Genomic DNA, 12,479 nt, shown 5'->3' with positions numbered 1-12,479 from the left:
TAAGCGAGCACATTTCAAAGTATACAATACCTCAATTTTAAATACTTATGACATGGCAGATTATACCAGACCTCAGACGCAATTAATTTTAACTCTAGAAGTGCGATCTTAATTCATTGATCAATATTCTGTGCAAAATAAAAAAACTTCTGTTTATATCAACGACTTCATAAACAAGCAAGATCAAAAAATAATAAATAATAAAGAAAAGAAAAAATGCCATTTATTGTCAATGATAAACTTATTTGAAAAAAATATAAGCGTTTAACGAAGGATGAACGCATGAAAAATTTCAGAAAGTATCTATAAGTATTATTTATGAAAGGGTATCAAAAACTCGCGTTGGAAATAAACGTTTAAATAAAAAAACTAGACTACTTATATAGGTATACTAATAAATTAAATACCAAAATGATCAAAATTAGTGAGTATTATATAATTTTAATTGTAAGTGATCGTCACAGATAACATTTTTCTTGATGTTCCTAATCTCAGAGAATAATTTCGTAATGAATAATTATAATACAATCGAAGTAGATTATGCATAGTGGCATATATTGATTGTAAGCTGTGATCATATTTTATAATTAATAAAATAAATTTCAATCTCTTGTCTCGCTACTTGCTTAGTAGTTGTTGATTGTGTTGACCCTGTCGTAACGAATTGCAATAATGCTTGTCATGTTGTGACGGAATATTTACATAAATGAAATAATAAACCCTAATAAAATATTTAAGGATTTACTTTTAAATAAAACCGTATTTTTTAAAATTTTAACAGCAAAAGACAAAGCATAGATTACCTTTATTCGTGCGATATGTAGCAATGGGGTGTGGGTTACGCAAGAGAATATATGGCCACGTATCATAAATCTGGAGCATCCAACGTGACGAAACCAAGCACAAAGGCACATCACGGACGATGAGGAATTTCGCGGGGCCCCTGTTTAATTGAAACGTACACGTAACGCGGTTCGCAATGTAAATGTGTGGCCAAAGCAATATTCGCCATGGATATGTAAATGGAATCCTGGCAGACAGTAGCGCGCTACGGTGGACGCTTTATAAATTACCCCGTAACACAATTTCTATGACGTAACTTAAAGTAACATATCTGAAGAACATGTGCTAATATTTACAAGCATTTCCTTCGTAGTGAAGAGAGTAACATAGTGGAAACATTTCTTATTTGTCACTGGTATAATTATGCATACAATTTACACAGAAGTTTTGTCTACTAGCATTGATTTTATGTTTTCGTAAGCTCAAAATAAGCGATGCACTTGTATAACACTCCGATCCTGCCCGTAAGCGAGTGACAATAATTCTTATATGCATTATCTTACTTTTAATTTAACGTACGGGATACGAGTATTTTGGCAGTATTTTGCCGGTAGTAGGCGCGCGTATTAAGTACGTCCGTAGGCATATATCGGTTAAAGCCATATTCAACACGCAACGCGTGCTCTCCCATATTCCATGCAATAACACGTATTTGGCGGTGATATTGATCATAATTAGACCTATGCATTTAGTCATGAGAAATAGTTTCAAACACGATCTTCAAAGTCTACTATCTCAAATCATACACGTGTTGAGTTAAATCTTAATATTTAATTTTGATTACATTAGTATTTTTATCAAAGCTTTGAACAATTAAATTTGTTTGAACTTCGTCCATGTTGAAAAAAATATTAACTAAAGCTAAATAGTTGTTTACACATGCTATGACATTAAAATATTAACATGTATAAATTTGTAAAACTATTAAATATCTTAATGATTGTGTATTATCAGTAAAAATACATTTTGACTGAATTTCATTGAAATCATATCGAAATATATATTTCTACTATTAATCATTTAATTTCACTGACAGGTGCTAGTGAAATTGTATGCTGTTTTAAGGTCATTTTACAGGTATGAAACGTTCATATTCATGCGTTAAAAAACGTGTATATTCTGATTTTAATAGTAATTTTTATTTAATAATAAAAAGTAAATTAATAACAAAATAGTGATAGTTTTTGATTAAAATGTTTTTTTAGTAAAAAAAGTAGAAACGAACTAAGAAACTGCATCGATACGAGAAACATCAGCAGATCGTCTAAATAACATTGCGAGAACACATCTTTACAAATCCCAGCTGCTCCATCTAAATCACAGCCGACAATAATACAACTCGACTCGACAACAAATGCCCTACGATATAAAACCTGACCTGCCATTTTAATATACCAATAGCGGGATCTACATTTCTCTATATATTAAATTTATATATCTTCTAAAATGTTACAAAAACTGTTACCAAAAATAAATATATTAAAAAAAATTGAAGAAAAATTGTAATTATAAAATGTTTATATTTTGAACTTTTGAATCTATACTTTTCAAGTATCTTTCGTATATATTATACATAATATAAAAATAATGCAAATTTTATTTAGATCAACACATTTTTCCAGTTCACATTTATCTTAATATCTGACGAAATGTTTCATTATCCGTTTGATGATACATTGCCACATCCTTTTAACCAAATAATATTCGTACGCTTGCTCGCGTTAAAATGAAACCTTTTGCGAGTGTGTAGTGATGTAGATTTAATTACACAAATAAGGGGTTGACGTCGGCGTTGCGGTCCACATATCTCCTGTGACACTTTCAGCCAACATAACCTCCATGTTGAAAATGAAACTACATTATTAAGATATTAAGACAATGAATATTCACGGATTGCAACCGAATAGCCTGAGGGTCCCAGTCGTATATAAACCGAGACAAAACTATATTATGCGTAGCTTCAAATATCGACCAGCCCATCTATCTTGGTTTGATTTTTTCGTAAAATTTCAGACGAAGGCAAAGGAAACCCCACAGGGCAGTACGCTTGATTAACATTTTGAACATTTGCTTATCCAAAAGCGTCAGCCATTGCGATAAGAGCGGTAAGATTATACGTAAAAAATGCCGGCGATACGTAACCGTTAGCGTTTAACGATTGGAGACATGCACAATTTATGTGCCTATATCGCTTTTCGTGTTACATATTTCCCTTCAGTTTCACATTTCGTCTAAAAATATCACATCTGATTATGAATATAATACTCTTAAATGTAATATTAATTTAATATATGTAAATATGTTCACTATAATGAATATAATCATCAATAGTCGATTGCTAAAAAATATCTTTATCATATTGATTTTTTTCAAATAATAATTTTAACTTTATATGCGTTATATTGTATTCTAAAATAAAAATACAGGATATCTTAATATATTTTATACAATAGTACTATTTCATTAGGTAATATATAAAAAAATAGTTTTTTGCTACGTTGAAGCCGTGTGGAAATAGGTAGCAAAAAATTTTAATACTTAAGAAAAAAAAGTAACAGTAACAAAAACCATCAAGTTTAAAATAATAGTTTAAGATAAAGAATAAATAATTTAGACTTTTGATGCTAAACAAACACCTTTATCTGTCTATTCTTTCTTATGCACTTAAATACATTTCAATCCTTAACAATATTTTTTTTTCTATCGCTCATCTAAAACTACATAATATAATTATAACCATCCTTTATTTTATTTTTACCATTCGATATTTATTCTGACCCTGAATAATATAAATATGACCAGGCTGTTAATACAATTCTAACCGAGATTTGATTTTTATTCTGACCCAAAGTTACATAAATTTAGTAATATTAGTCTAGTATGATTTATTTTAATATATCAAAATACAACGACTCTAGTGGGCTGAAAATCTGTCTCTCCTGAACTACTTGAAGCCTGCAAAGCGGTTAATTTTAAATAAGCTTAAGGGTGAAAGGAGCTTTTCGTAGCAAATATAGCTCAAAGATTCCTACGAGCTAATTTAAGAGCAGCATAGTTTATGTACATGCGTACCTGTAATGTAAACAGCATGTACCAAAATGCAAAATAAAACGTGTTGGACACGCCAGATTGTTTTTCAGTATCCCACAAATCGTTTATGTAAATATCGAGTTCATTCAATGCGCTCGCACCGCCAGTATCTGCCAAAAACGAACTGTCCCAGTCACGAGGCAAGATTATTTTTAAATGACAATGTAAAAATACAATTCTACGCATTGTAATCGCTTTATATGTTTAACAAAACACACAAACGTGTACATTGTACGCGAAACCATTGACGGTGAAATATTTATCGTGCATTGTTTTAATATTTAATTTCGGCGAGACGCGTAATTTGCACTGTTACGGCCAAAATAAAAAACAACAACACATGTTTGTTTCGTCTCGTTTGCAATTTAAAAGGCATCAACGGAAAAAATGTTATAGCCAATTTCATAAAACAGGATGTCTGCCGCTTTTCATCGTTTTTTAATACTTTGATTTTTTGCGTGCGTGCAAGTACCAGTTTAAATATTATAGATCTTTAAAAAAATAGAACGCGAAACTTGAACGTTTTGATGAAATATGTATCGTAAATTAAATAGAGAGGTATAATATTTTGTTTGCGGAACAATCGGTGTTTCGGGATGTTCTACAGAGATGACTCTTCAATTTGTAATCAATAACTGGACAAAAATCTTTGAAAATTTTTAAAAAATCAATGCTATTTTATAACACATTACTGAACTTTTAGGCCGCGCAGCGAAATACTTAAGATTTTAATTTAAAAGCAAATTTTAGTAAAAAAAAAGTTGCACGTCAATTAGCTGCTTGCAAGAATATTTCTTAAATGTGATAATTTAATTTAATATTTAATATGAAATGAAAAAAAATGTAAATACAATCAAAATTATAATACATAAACAAGCGTCTCCTTTTCAACAAATTTATTTATACACGATAATTATATTGACAGTCATGTATTTTTCCATTGAAGTAAATTTTCAATAATAAAATAATCAACTCCAGCTGTATGTTGACAATTAATAAAATGCCATCAAATCCCACACTTCCAGTCAAGACTCTTAGAGTATCACAGTACTTTATCGTATGTGTTGATTGTTACCATATTGTAACGCAATCATGTGTCATTTTATATCAGAAAAGTCCAAAAATATAAATGTAGAGAGGAATGTGAGTTCGATATACAAAAAAGAGGTGGAGATAGAGTCGGAAATTTTATTCCCGCTCCCCAAGTTAGTGAGAGGAAAAACATGTAAGTAATTTTAAACAAAAATCGCCAATATAATAAATAAATAATGTGAACGCGTTTTTATAGCTGTTATGTTCAAGTACTTTGGTAAAAACAATATAATATGACCAAATACGTAAAACAAGATGTTCGTCATTCATCACTCTAAAACTTTGATTATTTAGTATTCATTCACCATTTTTAAAATATTACTTGGAGTGTTTATTCACAATTATAAAAATATTTTTTTATCAGGATGTTGCACAATTTTTGCTGTTATGGCCAAAATAAAAAACAGCATCAAATAATATTTGCTATAAATTTAAAACACTTGACCAAATACGTAAAACTAGATCTCCCGTCACATTTTCACACGCGTGCAATTTTTCCCCCTTATTTTAAATTACTTGGTAATTTTGCCACAACAGGAAAATTATCCTGAAACTTAAGCGTTACGACGGAATATTTATCCACCATAATTTTAATATTTATTATCAACGCGATGCATATTTTGGTTTGTTATGGCCAAAATAAAAAAACACAAACATATATTTATTTTTAAAATTCAAAAACGTAAGAACGAATTAACAGTTGTTATGACCAATTTGGGAAAACAAGATGTCCGCCGCTTTTCATAACATTTTCCTACCTTGATATTACGCGAGTACTGGTGCCAGCGGCCGTCGTCAGTTTTAATCGTTCAACATATAAATGCGTCACTCTGAAAATTATCCGAAACGAAGAAAGTTTAGTCGGTAAGTTTGACGTTTCACCGCCCGCCGCCGAACGTGTGACATAACCTCACTTTCATCTGTCAAAACTGTTGGCTCGGCGAACGACAATCGACCCACCCACACGAGCGCAAACTGACTCTCCGTATTTATACGGCTGGCGCTTCTTGTGACCACGATTTATTTTCGATATTCGGTTTAATATTTAACTGCGAAAAAGCAACTGTAATATGAATATAATGTATGTTTTCTTACTTAGATATGAAGGTTATCGCTTTAGATAGCGTTGATAACATCACAAATATTTGTTGTATCATGGGCATACATATTATATTGATTAATATGGAATCCCAGTGCTATGAAATATTTAATACTATTTGAATGAAAATAAATAAAAATTTCAAGACATTTCAAAATTTCAATATTTGAGGAAATAATATTTTTCTATCGAATATCTGAGGAAGTATGTTTTAAGAGCACTTTATCATGACTCACTGAGCTCCTGTAAAAATGTCTTTCTAAGCTCTAGTTTTGTTGCTACAGAACTCGCTCGTGCGTTGCGATCTCACACACTATTACAATAATATTACATTTTAATTCGCCTTTAATGAGAGAATTAATTTATCAGATAACCTTGTGTTTCACTTATGTGCTGTATACATTTTACAAGAAAGTATCTTTTAACCAAATTCAGGGCTTAAAGTTGGAATACTGTCTCAGCTGCCAAAGTCTGTTGGAAGATCTCTTAATATTTTTAACATCAAGTCCTATATACAGCATACTTACATCGGCGGAAGTATTATATATATATATATCTAATATTTACATACATGTTGCTCTTTATCAATTGTGAGTTCAATGATATGTGAATGTAAAATTGTGCAATGTTCCATCCACAGTTAGTGGCGATGAAGGTACAATATAGCTGTAAAAAGCACTTGACATTATATATTTTTGTTAAACGTATGTTTTTCCTTAATTCTGAGGCGAGAATGACGAATTTCCTTGATAAAGTACAAAAAAAATTATATGCAGCTGCGCCTCAAATTTAGTTTTTTTGTGCATAATGCGTTTGTTTTAGCATAGTGTTTTTACTAGCTATGTTTCAAACATCTAAAATTCAGTCTAAGTGGTTTATTTTAAATTGTCTTTTCTATATTCAATTTATTTTATTAATTCATACAAAAATATATTTAGATGCGTTGTAATGTATCTTTATGTGTTTTTGTGTATCTTAATGTGCGTTTTTCTATCTTTCTAACATACTTATAAACTCCACAAATGAATAAAGTATCTGCAGCTATATTGAATAATTTATTTTCTTCCTTACACGCGGTAGAATAGTAGTATTACAAAATTGTTACCCTATGATGTTAATGTTTCTAGTCGCTTCGTCATTGGATGCAATATCACAACATCAAGTAGAAGAAAGCTGTCTCTAATGAGCCTCGTAATGTTATCTGTGCAGTTCGATGGGTCAGGTCAAAGGAGGACAGATGTCGGCAAATTCTCAAGGTTAGTCAAGCTCAGGCAGTCAATTAGGTTATAATGTTTTAATTCACATACCCTTCGAGTATAGGAAAATGATGTTAACTTTTAATGTTTGTGTGCAATATCTTAATAAAGTGAAACGATCTTCGAATACGCCTTTATTAGATGTTAAAGGAACTTGATAATGGCCCTTATTTCTATTTAAAACGCTATTGTGCAAACGTTGGCTTTATGCACGATCTTTTGTGTATAATTGGCTGGCTTAATTGATTCGTGGAACTTAGACTCTCACAGTTACACTATGTACAGCTATCATATACTTACAAGTGATATAATAGTACTTTCCTATATAGTGTGAACTAGATATCTCAATCCAAATATTGAATATTCGAACACATTTGCTCGTTTTTTTATCTAATCGTCATTCAAATATATCTAAAATATTTAGTAATATTTGTAATAAAATATTTCTAAATTTTTTTTAAATATTAAAAACGAGCAACTTTAAATTATTTTAAGTTAAAACTTGGTTTTTTAACATAGCAACCCAAGACTATTACAACTAATAACTGACAAACAAAATATTGGTAGTAAAACACTTAATTTCAGAAAATATTTCTTTTTCCGAGTTAATATTGTGCAGCTGTGTACTTTCTCAATAGCTTGTATTGATTTTTTTAGTATACCGAGTTGTAGTTTTTGGCAGCAGATATAAATAAAGTTAAATTTCGTAATAATTGAAAGTTTCAAACACTAAATAATTTATTATTTTTTAAATTAAAATAAATGGTGTTGATTAGCGACATTTATTTTCTATAACATTTATGTGTGTGAAAGCTTTGAACCCCTTATTTAATATTTAAGTATTTTTGCGTTCTTTAAAAATATAAACGTTTTAAGGCCTATTTAATGGCTAATATTAACTTAAAATGCATTTGCCTTTATCATGACAATTAATAAGTCACAATGACAGTCGTTTAATGTTACTGGAATATACTTGAGAAATGTATGCTTTTGTCATGGGCAATTATATGTCGCTATTTTTTATTCATCTTTTATATAATACTAATAACAGCAGCATACTCGATATTGTATAATATAATATTTTTTCGAGCAATGTCGATATGGGATGATGTTTTTTTAAGATGCATTAATTATTTTATAATAGTTTTAATTTTTTTAAATCCAGCATCTATTCTTCAAGTAGACCACAATAGAAAACTAATATTATACAATCACTACCTGAGTGAAAGGGTGAATATAATAAAATATATTAAATATCATTATATGATATAAATCACATTGAAATCTAATTAACATTTACCTATATTTCAGTGATCGTCAAACTTTATTGTTTGCATGTCCTAAATTTAAAAGAAAATAAACCGTGGCAATAAAAGTATTATTAATTTACATACTACATAAATGGTATATTGTCTGAACATTTTGCTAAGAAGATTGCCCCATGAAATAATGGTCACCCCAGATATGCTTATGTTAACGTATAAAACATGTTCGATTCTATTTACACGAGTATTTAACGTTTACTATAATATTTTTAGCATGCACCAAAAAACCGATGCGTTTTCGTCTATTTTTCTTAAATTTTATTTATTTGTACGCTGAAAAAAATAGTTCTCGTTTGACTTCCAGATAAACAATTATATTTTTACCACGCGTGTTTACAACTGATCTCTTAAATATTTTGATTACATGGCTAGCGTGTTTGTAAAGCACTCTAAAATTTATTATAGTCTATTTCCACGTATCAACTTAATTTTTTTTTTAATATTGTAGGTATACATAATTTTTTCAGAGACGCATTAAATGTCAGAGCAATATAGAAGACCTGGCGACACAAACATTCTCCAAAAACACTACATTAAAGATCAATCCATTCGGCCGTTTCACGTCTCACTTATTATATTGAACGTTACACTTTATGCACACCCTGTTAGTCGTAAATTATTACTGAACTTTACTGCTGAAAGGATAATCTCTTTGAAGTTTCGATTGCTCAAATCCCAATGAAAGCACCGTATCAAATCCTTGTCAAAACCATTTACTTCTGAATATATCTTTGTGAATAATAGTTCTAGGTGCAATAATCTTACGAATGAGCATTGTTTTCGGGATCTGCTACATAATCATATTATAACTGCGATTCTAACTAGATGACCCAATATTAATACAAATATTTCCTTTTTTATTTGGATGCAGATTGACCAAATGACAATCGAGCGAACCAAAAAACATGATACAGTAATGGGTCAAATTGCATTCGCAATAGTTTATCTAAATTGAATGATCTTGTAGTACACTGACATAAAAACTTACACATATTTAAGGAGATATGTTTTTATAATTGTACCGGTAAATCATCAACTCTTTAATTGCAACGACAGCAATAGCGACCTTCTAAAACCTTATTTTATAATCCTTTTCTCAATCACTGCATGCTATAAATTGTAGTATTTTATCTACTTTTAGAAATTTAAATAATTAAGCATGAAGCCAAAGTAGCATAAATGTATTTTTCATTATTGCAATTAGTTTTTAACCAAATAAATATGCTCAACAGTATCTATATTATCGTTTTTTTTAGAACTAAGAACTCTCATACCATTACAAAATATATATACTAAAAGATCAAGTGCCCCTATTATATTTGTTATATTAATATTTACTACACATAATTTAAAAATAATCACGTGTATGTCGACCCAGACAGTGACGTCAATATCCGTATTTTGTATGATACATACACGGTGAAATAGTTTAACTGAAACGCAATCCGATTTAACGTTTCGAGCATTACTTATTTTACCCGGGTAGATCTTTACGTAACCTCATTAGAGAGGGTTTTTGCTGCCGGTCTATAAGCACCCATAACTTGAGGTAATTTTCACGAGAAAACACTTATCAGAGGAACGACCGCGGTGGTTCTGATGTCCCAAAAAAATATTCAAGGATATCTAGAGTGATTCGCTCGAGTTTCAGTAAAATGTGTAAACTTTTGTAAAAAAAAGTCTGCTTTTGACACGATCCAATATCGTGGCTTTCAAAAAAATCCATTCAAATTTCAACAATAAAGTTTTGCCGGTGGGTGGGGGTGGCAGGGTTAAGAATTTAGTCCAAGTCAATATTGATATTATACTCTTGATGGACGTAGCAGATGACGTGACCTAACAAAATTCGCTTTTAACTGAACGTGAAATTAAATTATTGCTTATGGGTAAGAAGTTACATTAGGGGGATATGGGAAAATGTAATTTTCAGGGTTGATTTTATATATTGGAAAGCTCGTATACGTGCTTGGTTTTCCATTTTTACGATGCCTATGTTTATGTTCATAGCTGATTGAGTTAAGATTTAGGATTTTATATAACACTCGTAATGTTCTCTTAAAATAACATTTTACAAAGTCAATTTTTTATGAAAGTATTACATTTACTATTACATCCTTAAATTATTATTAAAACAATACATTAAATTTAAGAACTTTATTGTATTTACCTATTATCTCATAAATATGGATATCTGGATCATTAAAAAATAAAATAACAAAGAATCGATGTGTTTTAAAGTAGTTTTGAAGAATAATGCTCCAAATACATTGGACTGCAAAGAATACCATTATATCGAAGCAGAAGGACATCGTTAGGGCGAGAAGTGCGAGAAACATCACTACTCTCACTTTCATTTTCTTTATATATGTACATTCTGTGTATATGTAATTATATTATACAATACTTTTTATATTAGGGTGGATAAATTTTAGGCCCCACAAGCGATTTGCTACTGTGATAATTTTTTGTCTATAATGTTAAGCGTCATTTTATAAATATAATATATGTTACAGTGGTGTTAAATTTCACTGACGTTTCAGTGATATCATATTAGAATACATTTTCATTTATATTTTTACTAGCAAAAATATAATTTGACTAATTATATGCTGCTCTAAAATATTTATTAAACTCATTATGATAATTGTTAAACTTTGCTATAACCAAACCAAACTTGACATAATGAAAGATCTAACACTAACCCAAGTGTCTCAATTTTAATTAGATTTATTGATTCAGGTTAGTAATATAAATAAAGATGTGATGTCACAATTCTCTATAAGTTAAACAAATACAGTTTCACTGATAGTAAGCAGTAAAATTGTACAATAAATCAATTGTCTGATTCATTTAACTGACTTAGTGTAATTTTATTAATATTAGTAAATATATAACTTTACTAAAAGACGATAATAGGCATTCACTTTAACATATACAATATTATTTAAATGAATAAAATAATAATGTATTTACACTTTTCTAGAAGTGAAAATTTTTTAAATATTTACTTCTTCTTTTTTTACTCTACCAATGTAATCGTACAGGCGTAAGCCCAATGCGCTACAATGGGGTAGGCCTATACTAATTGGGTGTGCTAATCAGACTCAGTTAATATTCAAGTTGGTATTAAAAACACTAGACTTTTCAGTTTGAAAATCGATGACATCTTTATAAATTATAAATCTTACTTTGCAGCTAATGCCAGTTTTAATATTATCGCATTTTAATAAATATAAATTTAAGTCTGCTGCTTGGCTCGAACCCGCGAACCAGTCAAGACCATACAGACTACGCTATTCCGACTTTTCTTAAAAAAATATATTTTTATATCATGAAAATTTTTCTGTTTGTTTGATTGCGATAGATAATATTGTTTAAAAACGGCTCCACAGCTAACATATTAGATACCACCCCTACCATTACTCTACACCCTTTGACAGATTATATTTTGCCTGGTTTATTTTTAAGACTGCTTAAAATAATTCACCTTTTTTTAGATACCCACTGCCTCTTGTTTTATTATAAAACCACTTTCGAATGTTATCCGTTTTAAATTTTACTCAATTGTACTTTTAAGAACCCTGATTAAAATATAATCATTATATTTTTCCACCGTCTCAATATATATATTATTTAGAATGCGATCCGTTTTAAATTCACCCACACTCCAGTCTCTCATTAACATTTATAGACACACCCCACTCTACCACTCTTTCTAATTGTACCAAATCTTGCATAAATCGTTACTCTTTATGGCCTATGCTAGACTAAATC

General features: G+C 30.0%; 1 protein-coding gene and 1 long non-coding RNA gene across 9 annotated transcripts in view; one reads left to right on the top strand and one right to left on the bottom strand.

Annotated features, from left to right (window-relative positions):
- Window positions 1-12,479, bottom strand: part of Camta (Calmodulin-binding transcription activator) — a 307,476-nt gene that overhangs the window by 274,151 nt on the left and 20,846 nt on the right. Inside the window, exons 1-2 of one of the 7 annotated variants that reach the window (XM_088181639.1) lie at window positions 5,940-6,079; window positions 5,784-5,855 (exon numbers count right to left, since the gene is read on the bottom strand). The exons of the other annotated variants lie outside the window; for them this stretch is intronic. The gene's annotated coding sequence lies outside the window, so the exon portion shown is untranslated. Of the gene's footprint in view, window positions 1-5,783; window positions 5,856-5,939; window positions 6,080-12,479 lie in introns of those variants that run through there. 7 annotated transcript variants of the gene reach the window in all.
- LOC148237979 (uncharacterized) overlaps window positions 5,740-12,479 on the top strand; it is a 34,300-nt gene continuing 27,560 nt past the window's right edge. Inside the window, exons 1-2 of one of the 2 annotated variants that reach the window (XR_015808916.1) lie at window positions 5,740-5,889; window positions 7,252-7,380. This is a non-coding gene — a long non-coding RNA (uncharacterized LOC148237979). The remainder of the gene's footprint in view (window positions 5,890-7,251; window positions 7,381-12,479) is intronic. The other variant, XR_015808917.1, reaches the window with a different exon arrangement.

This window comes from Plectrocnemia conspersa, unplaced genomic scaffold (genome assembly GCF_051122295.1).
Source record: "Plectrocnemia conspersa isolate PC_06_02 unplaced genomic scaffold, ASM5112229v1 ptg000002l, whole genome shotgun sequence".
Taxonomy (NCBI): domain Eukaryota; kingdom Metazoa; phylum Arthropoda; class Insecta; order Trichoptera; family Polycentropodidae; genus Plectrocnemia; species Plectrocnemia conspersa.
Note: the sequence above shows the minus strand (reverse complement) of the source record. Positions and strands in the feature narration are given on the sequence as shown.